The sequence below is a fragment of the Strigops habroptila genome, chromosome 8 (genome assembly GCF_004027225.2).
Source record: "Strigops habroptila isolate Jane chromosome 8, bStrHab1.2.pri, whole genome shotgun sequence".
Classification (NCBI taxonomy): Eukaryota; Metazoa; Chordata; class Aves; order Psittaciformes; family Psittacidae; genus Strigops; species Strigops habroptila.
This window is the reverse complement of record NC_044284.2, coordinates 8,585,747-8,602,894: the sequence shown is the minus strand read 5'-3', so window position 1 is coordinate 8,602,894 and position 17,148 is coordinate 8,585,747.

Sequence of the window (17,148 nt, the reverse complement as noted above, 5' to 3'; positions counted from 1 at the left end):
TATCTTATTAGCCTCTTCTGGAGGGTTATCCATAAATGTCAGCTTTTTAATATATGCTAAAGAAAATTCTTCATTACCAACTAATTCTTCATTACCAAGTAATGTCAGACTGCACTGGATTTCATCTACTAGAACACTCAATCAAGAACCAAATTTTATTCTCTAGAGGTTGGGGAGACTCATCCCTGCATCCAAAATGCAGCTTACGGTGCCCTGAAACCTGCCAGTACTGACCAGAGTTTTTCAGGGTGAGATATTCAGATGAAGGCTGTCATTCTGCCCTTCTAAGTAACAACACTCTGCTGTAAGGAGCTAAGACCCCCTCTGTGAGCCAGGACCTCAGGCTAAAGGAGCTTTCAGGCTGATGGAAAGAAGCTGTGCTACTTCATGTACTGTTATTAAATATCCAGTGGTCTGGAGACTGCAGTGTGCCAGTCCCATGTGACTGAACCCAAGGTCACAACAGAACCATTCTCACTTTTTCTTCTTTTTCTATCCAGTGAATTTACAGTTACTCCATATGAGAGGAAATACCATTAGTAAGAGGCACGATGAACTCTGCTATGGATATTCTGTGGCCTAATGACATTCTCAGTATGGAGCAAGGTGATGAATTTGAATGTGAATTCTCCATGTCCCCAGGCAGCTCTCTGACTGCCAGGCTGCTCACAGACAGACAAGGCTCTGCTTCCAGAGCCATTTGTATCCATTGCTTTGGGAAAAATGTCTGACAGAGGTGGGTGGGAACTGCTGTTGGATCATCAGTACTTTCATTTTGGTTCAGTTGATGCGTTTGCTCATGTGTGACTTTTTGAAGTGATGTGTGTTTCTGCTACCAAACTGATAATTCCTGTATTCAGTTCTTTTCCTTCTTACTTCTCTGGCAGTTTTAATTCATATAGAGAAAGGAAAAGGTGGGGGGGATATGTGAAATAAATAGTTTTTGGGTTTTTTTTTCTCGAATGTGTTCATTAGTCAAAATTAGCCACTGAATAATTTACATGGATGATTCTTAGTTAACCTATTGTCTGTTAGCAGTTCGTTACCCATACTCAAATTGCAGATGTTTTGATTAGGTACATGAAATGCATCATACTGTGATCTTTCAGGGTAGTTTCTCTGATGTCAGCAGAGACTCTCCCCATTTATACTAACAGCAGACCTGAATTTAGCTCAATGTATATTTCTCTTGATTACAGAACTTAAGCAAAGCTTCCTGAAATCAATGTAATCTTAGTGTTCATGACTCTCAGGCTTGAGTGCGTTTTCAGCTATGTCAGGAAAATAGGAGGGTTTCACAAACCCAGAGACACCAAATCCTGCACAGCAAGTATGAGGGAACAGGCTTGCTTTTCTGCATGACCTTTCATAGGTTCTTGATCAGTAGCCCATAGAGGCTTGGTAGATCCTGGGCTGAAAATCATGGGTTTAAACCTCTAATTAGGAGTCTCAGAGTCAGGCTCTGGATGTGAAAGCCGACAGCTCTGAATTGGCTTTCCTTGGGGATGCCAGTGTAGTTATGGATACACTTATTTTACAGTTCTTTAGTCTTTCCTCTCTGCAAACAAGCTTTTCTTGGAACCTTTGATTTCCACAATGGCCTCTGGTTCATTTAGAAAGGACTGAAATATGTGTAGAATATATATTGTGAGAGTTTGGCCTGCCTGCATCTTCTCCAGGAGTCACCACCGGGCATCTCTGAGGACACCTTCAGAGGGTTTTCCTTAAACCCTCTTGGAACGCAGTTCTTCATCACCGTGGACAAATATAGCATTCTTACTGCATTTATGAAGCTGAAAAAAAGGTGAAATCATTATTGTTAGTCTACAAACAAGAGTTAAATGCCTATCATCAAATGTAAAAAGGAGTAAATATGGTATAAATTATTCTAATAGGTTTGCACAAAAAAGAGCAATTAAACTAATGCAGTTTGACTTCTTTTCAATTAATAATGTACCCAATCATTTCTACATTGTTTGGAAAGACTATGTGCAGATAATATTGTCTTATGGCCTAATTTTTTTCATGCAATTAGTTGCATACATTTGCTGACAGGCTAATTTATGAGCAATTGCTTTAAAAGCAGAACTATTTTGCATTTAATTACATTGGGTTGTAATCCATCTGTTGACAAATTTGTGTGTTTTGCTATTTATTTGCTAATGCATTCCACTGCTCCAACATGATCAGTCACACAAGTTGAATATTTTTTTGATTATATAAATACCATAGGGTAATTAAGGGCCAGATGTATGGCTGGTGGGAATGACTAGTTGCAGTATTTCTCCCCCCTTTTCCCCCTCAGTTGAACCTTTTATTACTGCTCTGTGGAGAGTGAACAAAACTATGATTAAAACTGGGATTCTGGGGCTGCTGCTCCTCAGCAGCTGCAGCAGGGGAAGGTGGGGAGATGTTAATCCGATGGGGCCCTCCAGTGCATTGTGCCCAGGACTTGCTGTTTGCTTGTGTGCAGATTACCTCTAAACCATCATGAGCAGCTTGATCCTGTTTTAGTGGGAAGCAGAAGGCAATCTGGGAAATCAGGTTTCTGGATTGAGTGTTTTCCCTCTGGGGAGGAGGAGGGGTCAGCTGGGTGGAACAGCCCCTCAGGTGAGGTGCCTTTGGATGGCCTTTGTTTCTGTGAGTTTCTTGCTGTATTGGTTGGCAATTGATGCCTGAACTGTATTGATGCCTGCTGTATTGATTGGCAGGGGGTGCAGCATGCAGAGTGGTAGTTGTTGGGAGAATGTTGTTTCTCTTGGCAGTTACTGCTTGGACTTACTGAAGAGTGGTGGTGGTTGGGTGTGTACCCTTGAGAGAAAAGAGAGGTATGAAGCTGAGGGGTTTCAAGGCAGGTGTAGTACTGGGACTTTGCGTCATCCATGGAGGAAGAAACAGGAAAGCTCAGAAAAATGTGGACCTGGTAAGGGGTAGGTGGTAGTTGCCTGTGGGTGAAGGAGCTTGCTTTCTTTAGTGAGTAGTTCCTTCAAGACCAGTTGAGTTTAGGCTGCTCTCACAAAAAGAACAGCAATGGATAATAAATCTTAAAGTCTTTGAAAAGTCACTTGCATCTGGACACCCCATAGTACTTGACAAAGCACAGTGGGACAATGGACAAAGCCACCTTCTTACAGCACCAGCTGCAGGGTGCAGTGTTGGATTCCCTCTGTCATTCTTTCCCATGTTGACTAATACATTACCCCCTAAGAAATCCCTTTTGTTTGCATGATAATTTGAGGCGAGCTGTACTATCCAGGAAAGAAAAGGGTAGCAAAACCTGGCTCTTGATAGAGCTTCTAAGACTGTTTAGTTCAAGGCCCCTCAAAATAGCTCTGCAGAGTGCCATGCACAAGTGGCAGTAAGAGCGACAGCTTCTGATGTACCAAAAGCAAAGATTGAAAAATGTGCATAGAAGCCTTTTATGGTGACAGTGCCTGTAGAGATGTGCATGAGCATGCATATGCTCTGGCTGATTCATTTGCGCTATTGTCATAGAAGCACAGGCTATTGATTCTTTCCCCAAAATAAAGGTCATTATAAGACTTGTGAAGGTAGGTGTTTGTACACTGGGTCTGTCTGCATTTACTTCAGGTTCAGATACGCATCAGCTTTCTCAGCCTCCGAGCAGGATTGAATTGAATACCACATTTTCAGGCAAACAGTTTCTGACTTTGGATTAAAGACAAAGGTCAAATTAGAATTCTCTTTGTATGCTTTGTGTGTTGGAGTTTTTTGGTTTTGATTCTTTGTGGCCTTAAATAACTGAATTTCTCTTTCTCCTGAGTATGAACAGCTGGCAGCTGTACAGATTATGAGAGTTCAGGCATCTATAAAAATATCAGTTCCTTTTGAAGTGCTTTAAAGCATAAATTATAGTTAGATAATATCCTCAGATGACAATATCAATCTGTGAAAAAGGATTTTCTTCCCCTACCTCCTTCTGCTTTTAATCTAGAAATTAAAGACAATAGGGACTGCAATTATCAAAGATGCCAAGAAAATATTCCCTCTTGGGGGTTCCACCTAGAAGTTGTAGTTTCTGCTCAGTGTACTTTGGGAAGCTCAGTTTATTGTTAATGTGCTTTTGTAGAGCTAACAGCCCCCATAAAGCATGGTGCTTAAAGGAATAGGTAGACACTTCGTGAGAGTCAGACAAATAAATAGCATGCTTTTTATTTGAAGCACAGATGACTGCAATTGTAACTGACTGAATAATTCACAGTGATTAATTTGAAGAGGTTTTCCAGGTTTTCACTGTTCTTTGTACATTTAAGCAGATGTATGGTTTATTTATACATATTTCAGGGTAATTGTTTGGTCTTGAGACTGCTGGAAGGCAACTGTCATTTGAAATATTCAGTGTATAGACAGATTTCACAAATTCTGTGGTATTTTTGCCTTACATGGCAGGGAGTTTACATGGAGATGGGTTTATTGCTTAAATTGCAAGTCACATGTTTGATAATACTGCCACTCTCACCATTTTGGCTGTCCTCATCAGATGGTCAGGGAGAGGAGACGATATCGTAGAATTCATGTAAGCAGCAGGCTGAAATGTGAATTTTGCAATCGGATTTATTGTTGCTCTTTTTATGGTAGTGGTTCCTAGTTACTGTTACAAACAAGGCAAATGATTATGTCGGTGTTCCAGCCAACTGGCATCCTAGAAGGCTTCTCTGCACTACCTCAAATCATACTTTTCCTGCCATTATCATCTTAACTTCTCTTTAGGAGCAATTTTCTCATTGCACTTAATTGATTTGGATATTGCTTTGTCCTTGTAAGCTGAGATGGTTACAGAGGAGAACAAGACAAAGATTGCAAGAGAATGTGAACCCCACCTTGTGCTTCTGAGAAGTCACTGATGAGCAGAAGCCATTGGGGAGGAACAAAAACAACCTCCTCGTGTCCCTGTGTTCTCTAGGTTTATTTGCGATCAAGAGCTGAACTAATATACTGTGGAGAGCAGGGGGAATGGGAAAGCAGTACAGAGGGAGCAGCTCTGAGATCCAGCACATCAGCCCATGTCCATACTCCTGCTATGCCAGTTGAGGGTGTAGGACTTTTAAAGTATTTAACACATTGCAGTTTCATGTTGCACGTTCAGTTTCAGAACTGAAGAAAAGCATTTTCTCCTAAGGTCTCTGAGCTGGTTTCCCAGCTGAAGAGGTCCAGAGAGAGTTTGTAGAAGTGGAAGTAAGGGAATTCTGAAGCATGATGAGGCTCATCTGAAACTTAATCACTGTTGGCCCAGTTTTTACATTCAAAATCCAAAGAGCTGCAAATACGAGTGTGGGAAACAGCAGTGATTCTATCCCATGTCTTTCATCATGAGATCCTAGTGCCCCCCAGAGTCTGACTAATAAAATCACTCAGACCAAGATCCAATGAATGGGCTTTCCTCCCTGAAACAGATGGAAATATTTCATGGCATGGTGCTTGGACTTTCCCAGTTGTTCTCTTAGCTGTCCGAAGTAATTGAGTTCAGATGACCAAGACATAGATGTTGCAAATTCTTCCCGAACTTATTGGCTAAAGGAGGGCAGGAATTATTTAGTGAGGAGCAAAGACACAGATCTGCAGAATTGTGAGGAGGGAGGAAGTGATTGCACTGCAACTGCCTTGTTATTTACTACAGCAGCATAATTTAGGCCACTCAGGGTAGGAGTGAGATGAAGATGGTGTTTATATCATTAACTTTAGACATGTAACTGAAGTACAGTTTGGTGCAGTCTCAGTTAGCAGCAGATGTTCCCACTGAAGTTGGAGTGATGGGCACTACCTGAGGGCCGTTCAGATCACAGAAGTTAGGTGACACAGCACCTTCTTCATTCCTTTTTGTGGCTCTTCATTCACCCAGGTCCCATTTACTCCTTTCTTCAGACTTGCTTCGCAGTTGCAGCTCATGTGCCTGAGACAGCTTCACTTATAGCAGGCTGTGTTCCTGTGCACTTGCTTCCCCTCAGTTGCTGCAGCACTACATCTTTAACCAGGAAGGTAGGCTGCTGCTCAGAACACTTTTTTTTGAGTACGAGGACAGTACTTCTGCTACATCCAGCTCACTTTCTCATTACACTTTATAAGAAACATTAATGTCTAGGAAAAAAGAAAAGGCAGATTTTATCTGTTCCCAAGTTAGAACATAAAACAAACATCAAGGCATTGTAACGCCAAGACATTTTAGGATGCTTTTCAGAACATATACTTGACTTCAGTCATTCCAAATCTATTTTGTAATTGCAAAGCCATTTTGTGATCCTTTGAAACCAATTCTAAAGCTATTCCACAGCCATTCTGAAAATATATAAAGAGTTTACACAAATATTTGTCTTCTGTATGTCTTTTTTTTCTTTTTTTACTGTGTTGATAATTTTGACAGTAGAAAAAAGTGTCTCTGCAGAACCCAAGGTACTCTTAAACCCCTCACCATGACCTCTCTAAATGGCTGCTTGAAGGAGTTGCATTCATCTGGGCAGTGTTAGTCCAAAAAAAGGAAAAGGAAACCCACTCAGTGCAAAGTTTTAAGGCCAGATGGAGTCATTATCATTTAGTTTCAACTTCCCCTATGGCACAGGCCACACTACTTCACTGAGGGTTCCTTTGTCAAGGTGAGCAGCAGAGTTTTACTAGACCACGAAGTTTATTACTGGCTGTAAGGTTTCATCAGCTGGCTGGAGGGCATGGCAGGCTGGTTTGCTTGCTGAATAGGAGAAGGGTCTAGTCTGTCTTGTCAGATGGTGAGAATAGTAAACACAAGATTGAAAACCACTAAACAGGCCACCCGCTTTAGGAATATCAGTGAGGTTTGGATCAGCACACTGCCTATTGTATTATTTTCTCCTTGCCAATGCTGTGTGAGCAACATGATCAGATTTATAAAACCATTCACTGTCCAGCTGTGTGTAACCCTGATGCTAAGTAGGTTTTCTTTGACTACCAAATAGCGTTGGCAAAGCACAGATCATCTACCTACTAGACACAGCCTATCTCAGACAAATTAAAGCTTTGTTTAGAAGCAGCCATGTTAAAGCATAATTCCATCATCAATGTGTAAGGGCCAGGAACTGAACGATGTGCATTTATTTAGAGAACAACCTAGTCACAGCTATATAATGCCAAGTATGAAAAGCACAAAGCAAAGGGGAAGGTAGAGATCTGCTTTTGCAACAATGTGCTATATTCACAATGCGAGAGTGTATGCACTGAGTCAAAATAATGTGTAATGAATTATCAAGTGTTATTATACAAAGCAGATAGAAATAAAACTGACATTACATAAAAGAGATATGATATTGCTACAGTAATCACTCTTGAAAGCAGAGGAAGGATAAACCAATATGATCTGGTTGTGATTTGAAATTGGTGGAATTTACATCCTCTGAGCATCTTTTTTGGCTCAGAAGGAAATGAGCAGGCTTCCCGCTCCCTGTGTTTACGGGAAAGGCAGCTGCATAGCTATTCTCTCACCCCAGTCTCATCAATACTGGCTTTCATGTTATTAGTTCTCGAGATTGCTCTCACAACCATTCAGCCTTTAAGATGTGGTTATTGTGCTTTTTATAAGTGAATTGAAAAAACCACAAAGGTTAGCTATATTTCTTCTCAGTGAATTCCTTAGCAGAAGGAAACATTCAGTGATCCCCCTTTCTGTGAATGTAGTCTGACAGATCAATGCATTTTCTGGGTTCTGTTACCCTGCTGAGAATTTATAACAGATTTTGAGGCCAGACCACATCTTCTCTTCTGGCCAAGGATAAGTTAATTGGGTAAACACGACCACACAGTCTCACAGAGTTGCTAGGTTGTCACTCTCTGCAGGGAGTTGGGGCATGTTGTCCCCTGCCCCACAGGAGAAGAAATGCCAGTCGGAGCATGTCTCTGCGTGGAGGTGCCATCTGCTTATGGGTCTTTTCCCCACTTTAGCAGTACTTTCTGTGCTGGGAGGGCTGTAAGCTATTTACATGCTGCGCAAGAGGGATACAAAGGTGAATTATTGATGAATGATACATAGATATTTTTATTTGAACTACAAGTCTATTCTCTGGGAGGGTTTTGTTGCTTTTATGCCAAAGGAAGGTATGATTTTGCTGATGATTTCTGCCTACTGACATAACTAATTACTTAATGAAGGGCTTTTGCTTTCTGTTTAGAGATAGCTGAGATATTAAGAGAGCACATTAATGCCCTCAGAAACACAGCGAGACTTGAGAAATCCGTAAAGATATATTTAGTGGTAAAAATTATTCCACATGATAATTTGTCAATTACAGTGTTCTATCAGATATCAGATGCTTGAGATGAAATCTGCTCCAGCTGGGGGAAGGATCCATTTTCTGTGCTTTCAGACGTGTCTGGAAAGAAAATGCTTTTACTTAACAATTTTTTTTCATGTTTGCTGTGTTTATAGGATTTGGGTTACATTAAGCATCAAGGTGGGTTTGCTTAGGGCTAGCAGGTGATTGAGAGGTATTCCCAGCATGGTATAGGCATAAGTTGATGTTTTCTGCATTTGGTAAAGGATGTCATAGAAAATGCTCCTAAGTAAACTGCCAATACTGGTTCAGAGAGGGATGGAATAACTTAAGTAGCCTGGTTCACCTGCCTCCTGAAAGCAAGACTAAATGATATTAAAACTATAAACAACCATAATAGAAAGTAACTTACAAGCCCAAGGGGTATTTGCCTATGTTCACAGCACACAAGCTTAATAGCATTTTGCTCCTTCCTGCAGCTGAGTATTGGATTGTTTCTTGTGTAACTACTCCTCTGACACATGGACATCACTCACATCCACAGAAAGGAGAGTTCAGCTCCTGAAATGAATCTGTGCCGGGCAGGCCACCCTTGCAGGTGGGAACCCTTGCTGCTGTCCCAAAGACTCAAGGGGGGCCTCGTCTTTTTAGGACCTCTATAGAGAGCAACTGGTAGAATAGTCTGTGATATCACTAGGAGCATCTGCTATAAATGGAGCCCTTCCCCTGTTGTATATAATATGTGGGTAATATACTGATTTGCTTTGTTACAATTTCTGTCATTTTCTTACCAGTTAGCAATGAAAAGCCATAGTTTCAGTGACAGAGAGGCTCATGCTCTGCTTTGACTCTTGTTTCAATAGGAAAGCTTACACAAGGAGGACTAATGGAAATTATAGCTATTTATCCACCAAAGCTATGAAATGATACATTATGATTCCCAAAGTGCTGGGTTACTGTACTGTGACAAATAGAATAGTTTCTGAAGTACCCTTGAGTGAGAACAAGTGTGCAAAAAGGAAACTAATACTGGAGTTGGGTTTTTTCCCCAACTATTTAGCTGCCAATAGAAGAAGTTATAACTAAAGTTTATATTTCTTAAATATCCCCGGGGGGGGGGGGGGGGGGGGGGGGGAGGAGGGAAGAGTGTGATGGTTAAAAGCTGGTAAAGGAGTGTGTGCTTAAAGCCTGTTGTGTTTTAACTGGGAGGAGGAATAAATGCAATTTCTACGCATTTAATTAAGAATTGTTTCTTACACTGCTTTTCTGGGCTGTATACAGCCACTGATCCCTGGAGCAGGACAGTGCTGCACCCTGTAGTCACATTGTGCTGTGGTGTAGGTAGGACTTGTTAGTGTGCTTGCGTAGTTCATGTTGTTCTTTTCATCGTTTGGTGCTCAGTTTGTTTGAAAGGTGAGCATCAAAATCAGGAAAGAGGCAATCTGTGGACAAACATGCTAATAACACTTTGAACTTGTGTTTGTTACACTTCTCAAATCTTCCCTCTCTTACTAAGCCTACAAAATGCATGAAGTCTAAGCAGCTGATGAGCTGCGACTCCTGCTCATCTTTCATTTTCTGGTCTGATTGTTTCTTGCTGCCACCACTGTTTCCCCCTGTATAAGTGGATTGAAAACCTGCTGAGGTACACATCTTTTTCTTAGTATATTTGGTTCTCTCCCTGGGTGAGTCACACTAAAAGCAATATTAAAAAAGAATGATCGTGGGATTACAGTGCTTAAAGAAACATGAAGCAGTACCCTCAGCTCTCCTCTGCAGAGGACTTCGAAACAAACTTTTCAGTGAGACATTAAAGGACATTAGTCTTGGCATTTGCCAAGGTAGGCTTAGAGGCAGGATGCTTGCAAGTACCTACATGTTAAGAGATTTCTGACCAAGGGCTTTTTGTTTTCCCCCCCCCTCCCCCAAGTCCAGTAGCTGAAAATGAAGTGAAAGTACTTGCACCACTTGCACAATGAGAGAAATTAGTGATTTATTTGGTGGTGAAATAAGTACTATAGTCACTTCAGATCAAGATGAGATGAGCAACATGTTCTAGGTCAATCACGAATGGATAGGTCTGATACAGATAGGACATGGTGAAGTTCTTTGTCCTGTATATAGTATGTCAGAGGAGTGCCCCTTCTGACCTTAACATCTAAAGAAATATCCTTTATCCTTTACCTTGTGGGTTTGTGAAGTATTCAACCAGATGAGGAGAGACAAAAAGCCTGGGAACAAGGTCTTTGGTAAGTGAGGTTTCCTTTCCCTACCTTTTCCCTGCAGATAACTTTGTTGATTAGCAGTTTTGACATGTGGCTTGGTTTGTTGCAGTTTTTTCTTAGTAATGAAGAACAAAAATTAGGCATCAGTTCCTGATTATGACTATTGTGCAGAGTTTTGAAATAAAATCAGTGGTATGTGGCTGAACCTGCCTGATAAGTTCTTTAAAAAAAAAAGTAATAATGTCTTCATCACAGCAATAAGGAGATAAATTGTATGTTAAATGGCAAAGCACGGCACTGCATATTTCACGCTCTGTAATGACTTAAGAGTTCATCATGATAAATGTTATTAAAATAAGCACCAAAGGGATCAAATGGGATGTTCTGCTACCTGTGCTGAGATCTTTTCAGCTCAATTCGTGCTGCATTGCCTTTTGCATAGCCACTCTTCAATATCACTTTTAAAGAATGTGAAAAGGCAGGAAAGTAAATCCTTTATGGTGAAAGGCTGCACAATTAAAGACAAAAGGGGAGTTGCCTTGAAGCTTTCCCACTGCCTGTAAAAAATGAGCTTTAGGTTTTACAGAGGTGGCATTATTTTTAAATGTCAGATCTGGGCCTTATTCCCCCCTTTAATATAAATGTCAGTGGCATTTTGCTGGGGAATCTTTTTGTTTCACTTTCTGCTTTGATAAATTCAGACTGGCTTTCAACCTTGCCATCTACCTTTGTGTATTAATAACTCTGTTGACCGAAGTTCTGCATCAGGATTTTTCCAGAGCCATGAATAAAACACATGTGGTGGACCAGGTATATTCCAGAATATCAGCAACAAGGTTTAGCATGAGGTAGACAAGTGCTGTAGTGTCAGTTGCAGGGGGGGATAAAATACCATGAACCCCCACAGTCGTAACCAACGCAGAGAACTTCATGAGGTGTCCCTGCCAATGGTGGGGGGGGGGTGGAACTAGATGATCTTAAGGTCCTTTCCAACCCGAACTATTCTATGATTCTGTGGTTAGCATTTGGGCCACCGGTTGAGTAGATGAAGAAAGAGCGTCTTCCTTACTGGGAAGGGAAAATAAAGCCCATAGCACTTCTGTGCTTTAAGTGAGTTAGTTCTTAGAAAGCTGTATAAGCACTGAAGAAAAATATGATGGTGTCAGAAGACTGCTGTTTGGCACCCAAAATTATCTGTACTTCCAGATCAGCTGGCAGGTGCTGCTGAAATACCACTGGCGGGTGGGGGAGGAATCACTTCATCATGAGTGCATTAATCCTGTCCTTGCTCTCTAAAAAGATTCAGTGCCTAGTACCTTCAGACACTTTTATAGCTACCATTCATACAGAATAACACACCAGTGGGAAGGCAGCAGTGGCCTGTTGGCAGTGTTATTGCTCACTTGGGCTTGAAGGGTGGAGGAAATGCCGGGCAAAGTATCCCCATGTGCTATCACTCACCTTAACATCTGCCCAGGGGTACTGGGCTAGAGGGACCTTTGGTCTCATTCAGTAATGCCATCTTTACTCTGGGGGCTCTTAAGAGCCGGGATTACCCCTTTCATTTGTATGTATTTTGATACTTTAAAAAGTATCCCAATTTCCTATGTGGGTGTTTCCCACCCAAAAATATAGTTGGTTGCATTTAATGCAGATAGCTTTGTCTAATCTGAAATAGCAACAACTGCCTTTCTGTATGAAATAAGTGTTGGCAAAACCTGTGCTTACCACAGCAGATTTCTGCCCTACCTTGCAAATGCCAGTTAGTTAATCTCCAAAACCCTCTAAGGCTCACAGTGTTGTTTTATGTCCTCTCTAAATGATACTAAAGCATCCAAGAGGTCTCGTATCTCATCATTCTTTCAATAGTTCACTACTAGCATCTCAAGACTGAAACATATATTTCTGTAAAACCTTTTTAAGCTGTCTGTAATGATGCATAAACTAAAAAGTAACATTTGAAGGATTGGCATGAAACCCCACTGTGTTCATGGTACATTGTCTCTGAGTTACAAGCTTTTACAGCCGATTTTTAGTGTGTTCAGATACTTAAAGGTGTTCAACTATATTATGCCAGAGCTGTTGGACATGTGAAGTCTCTACTTTTTCACATCTTAGAAACTCGCGTGGATCTGTCCCTCCTGAGAAGCCAGTTTGAAACCAGTCCTTTAAAGAGGCTGCAGAGCCTGTGCAGCTGCTCATGCTGCTTTGCATGCCCTGACACACCTTCATCTTATTCCACAGATGTACGTGCATGTGGTATTCTCAGTACTATGGTAGCAAGTACCTCTCTGGTACAGGAATCCCTGCTAATGAGGACTGGGTCATCAAGCCAGAGACAATTAAATACTTCATTTCCCACCCCCCCCCCCACCCCCGGCTCCGTTAATGTTCCTTTATAAACTTCTAAAACACCTAATTGTTCAGCATCCAACTTTGGCCCAAAAGGCTCTGTTGGCATGTCCCTCGTCTTCATGTTCTGTTTATTGCAATTTCACCTCCTTGAATGTAAAACAAAGACTTTATGCTCCTTTTGGGAAATGGGAGCTGAAGGCAGACTGCCAATGCTTGCAGAACAGAGAGTGCCTGAGGTGGCAGCCTTGGCTCTGCAGCTACAGCTGCTCTGCCTTCCAGGCAGGCTGAAGTGCATGAACAAACTAAAATGTCCTCACTGAGTAGAAATACACATGTTCTAACACAAGTGAAAGGAGACTCAGGTCCATGACTCGCTGTGGTGCAGATTAAGAAGACTAACAGCTCACTCTACTATCCTATCTATCTCATCCATGCACAGCCTTTCTGTCTTAGTGGCAGTGTAATGTTAGGCCAACAAAGTTAACCATGCATTTTTTTCTGGAAGGTCTACTTAGGTATCAGGACAACTAGGATTTGTAGATAGCAAAGCTCAGTCTTCCTTTTGCACCTTGGATTCCCAGAACTGAGTCAAGGCATGCACCAGGTTTGGTTTTCAGCCTGCCCTCTGGCTTACTCTGCTAAAGAAAGGAGGCATGTATGGCACTGTGATTTGAATCGGGATAGGATTAGCAACAACATTGTGTTTGAAGTGGACATCAGGAGCTTAATGGGCTCTACTGAGCTTTACGAACAAGTGTAAAGATTAGAGACTTGACCAGCAAAGATGGATCCCACAAAGCAGATTGACACACATGGACATTTTGAGGCTGTGCAGACACATAAGGCTAAGAATGGAGCCAAAGAGTATGGATCTAATACTGTAATGTGAGGCCTCCATTTTCAATGAAGCCATGGACATAGGAGAATAGCTCTTGACATCTAGGTTTTAAAACACAATTTAAGAAAATAAATGAAGGCAGTTGACTGAGCAGTGACAGTAACAATTTGTATGATATGGTGTGCTATTGTTTGTTTTAGGACCAAATTCTGACATATTAAGTAAAAGAACTCAGGGAGATGTCCAATGTGGGATTCAGCGGGATACTTTTGTATTAAGGTACCGACAAACAAGAGTGGCAAATTCCATTGGTTAAGGTACACTTCTTGATCAGAAAGGCTGGTGGTTGCTGATAAAGGTGGGTTAAGCTCTTAAGCTTTTGTAGTGGTGATGAAAGCTAAAATGTAAGAGTACACAAGGAGTGATTTTTGTTGTCAGATTCCTGTAATATGGCTAGCTGCCAGACTCCTTGCAAAAGTGCTGCTGGCAAGGGGTGTTCTCTTTTGCAAAGCAAAGCCCAGGTCTGAGCTGGCAAATGCCTGATTCACGTGTAGTCTTTGAATGTATTGAACAAAAGTCAGCTGTAATGCAAACTCACCTGAAAGGCTGCTCTGATTCAAATTTGACTGTTTCCCGTAGCCAGTTTTCGAAAATGTCTTTTACTTTGATGTGTTGTCTTTAAATATTTCTTTAACAACTTTCTTCATTGCCTTTGAAAAAATCTTTGATCTCGTAAGTTGAAAATACACCTGACAAAAATAGAAAAGCTGATGATGTTTTTATTAATATAAGTTTAGTCAATAACTTTGAAGGTTGCTCTTCCAGTCTGGGAAGGAAATACAATGCCAATGCAGCTGCATCTCCTTTTGCTACTTCGGTGCCTTTTCTTCCTCTATAGCAGTTGCTAAAAGCTAGAGTTCCAGCTTGGCCCAATTCCCTCTCCTCTTCTTGCATCTCTTCCAGCAGCTACCAAACATACCACACCATCCCACCACCTCCTTTCAGAGGATTTCTCTCATATCGCCTCCTTTCTCATTGCATCAAACTCAAATGTCTCATCTGCATTTCTTCCTTGGTTCCAGTTTTGTTCTGTTAGTCTGTTGCATTCCCTCCAGTCTGCCCATGGTGGCAGCTGCAGTGCCCTCTTCTGCTGATTTCTTTCTTTTTATACCAGAAGCACCCCTCTTTCTCATGTTCTATATGGTGATATTAAAAAACTTCACCAGCAAATGGAAATTCCTCCTCAAAAAATAGATGAGGAAAAAATGGGTATTTTTTTACTTGCCTCTAGAGCATCATGAGCTCAAATTGTTGTTTTGACCTAGAAGCCACCTTGTTCTCCAAAACCCCTTTTTTGTTGCCAATATTGCCAGGTATTCTTCCCAGGAAGGAAACTGTTCTAATAAAAAGGAAGCCTTGAGCGGGGAAAAGCTGGTGCATTCTGAGGTTGCAGATCACCCAGTATATGTGGAATAAAACAGTAGATTCTGCTCTCAGAATCTGGGCTAAGAAACCAGTTGGAAATGTTAGAAACAGGTTATAAAGACATAAATTAAAAGGAAGAGTCCAAAAGAAAAGAAACTTCTTCCCATTCACCGCCCTTCCAGACACAGGAGCCACATGGACACTGTCCTGGAGCAGGGACTGAGGACATGCAGGATGCAGGCAAAGCATTGCACAACAGGCTGCAAACTCCCTGTTTAGGCCTCCTGCAGCTGCACATTGCTGCCTGCTGTGCTCCAGAGTTAATTTACTCATATTTAGATCTGGGTGTCCCACTGTACAATTCTCCTTCTGGTTCTCTATGGCTTTCATTTTGAAAAGGAAGAACTTAACCTCAAAGGACCTTCCATGCTGAGGCTGAATATTTTAACAAAATTTAACTTTCTGGCCTGTTTTGTGGGAGCCAGTGAGTGAATCTCAGTTAGCTCTGCCACAGGCTAAGGGGGCTCAGAGGCTGACAGACCAAAGGGAGTGATACATCAGAAGCAAAATCAATGCTGGTCAGCCTTGAGTGCTACAGCGGAGGAGCACCATTAAACAGCTGCCAAGGACCATTCACTCTCTGTGACGTTCTTCCGTTTTGCTACATTACTTATGGTTTCCAACAATGACCTCTCTTGGCTCAAGGGATTTTTTTGAGAGAAATTTCTATATTTAAATTTAATGAGTTGTGAATCTACTCTAATGCATTGTGAATCTAATTTCAAGATTCTGTCAGAGGTTCGTTTGACACTTGACTGACTTGCTTGACACAAAAATAGTCCTGGAAAATTAACCCTTCTTTGCTAAGCCTCTATGCTGTGAGTAAATGGTAGCTAATGCTAGGAAAGGAATGAAGCTTTTCATGGGAGTCATGATGCCAGAAGAAGGCAGGACTCACTTCTCAGGGCTCACACAGGTGGTACAAAAAAGTAGTAATGGCTGTAAATAAAAAGGCTTAAACAATCTTCCCACACAGTAGTCAAGACTGGTGAAGGCTCTGGGGGAGAGGCATTTACCAAACTAGAACAGTTCAGAGATGTGTTAAAAATGAAGTAGCAATTGGTGTTGGTGGATCTGCTGGAGGTGCACATGCGTGTCCATGCTGACTTCTGGTATATACTCTGTGTTCCTGGAGTTAGAGATTCCTGTAGAAGTTAAAGATTCCTGTAGGGTGTTGCTTTTGTGGAGCCCAGTTAATGGTGCCCATTAACTTCAATAAGCCAGTTTTAGTCTTCCAGAGAATCTTGCACATGTTTCTGCTATCCCACAGACAGAACAGAAGCTCTGATTTCCTTATGTCTTAGTTCAATATCTTGGCAAGAAGTGATCTTCTATTAATGTCTGACAGTTTTGGATCATGTAAAGACAAACACAAGAGGCCAAAAATCAGTGGTGATGTTCACAATCCATTCCTCTATTGTTTCAATGAGCAGTTTGGTTTTGTTTGCTCCTGCATTTGACAGACTGCGAAATTACTGTCTCACTGTTAACAGGGCAAATGAAGAGCTTAGTAATGTTTGTGTGCATTGAAATACCTGCACTTCAAAAGAAGATTGGGTTTTCAAGAGCTTCCCATGGAAATCTCGCTCAAGTAGTTTATACATCTTTCATCATTGCATGTTTTCCTTTCCTTTGGTTTTACATGCGAACAGGAAACAGGAGCTTGTTTCTTGGGTCTCTGCTTCCTGTAAATACCAGAGCTGTTGTGTAATCCTAACTGAAAAAATATGCTGTAATATTAATTTACTTGTGTTTTTAAAAAGAAATCATGTTTTAAAAGGAAACAAAACCATTTCATACAATTTATGGGGGGTTTCTTGTTTGCTTTTTGTTTTTCCAGAACACTCATGCCTTTCTGCAGCAGTTCAATTGATTTCCACCATGGATACCACCAGAAACCTGAAATATGGAAAGCACTGATATACTCACTATCCTGAGAAAAAGCATCTGAAGGCCTTTACTTCCCTGCTGTCATGTTGCAGATACACACCAA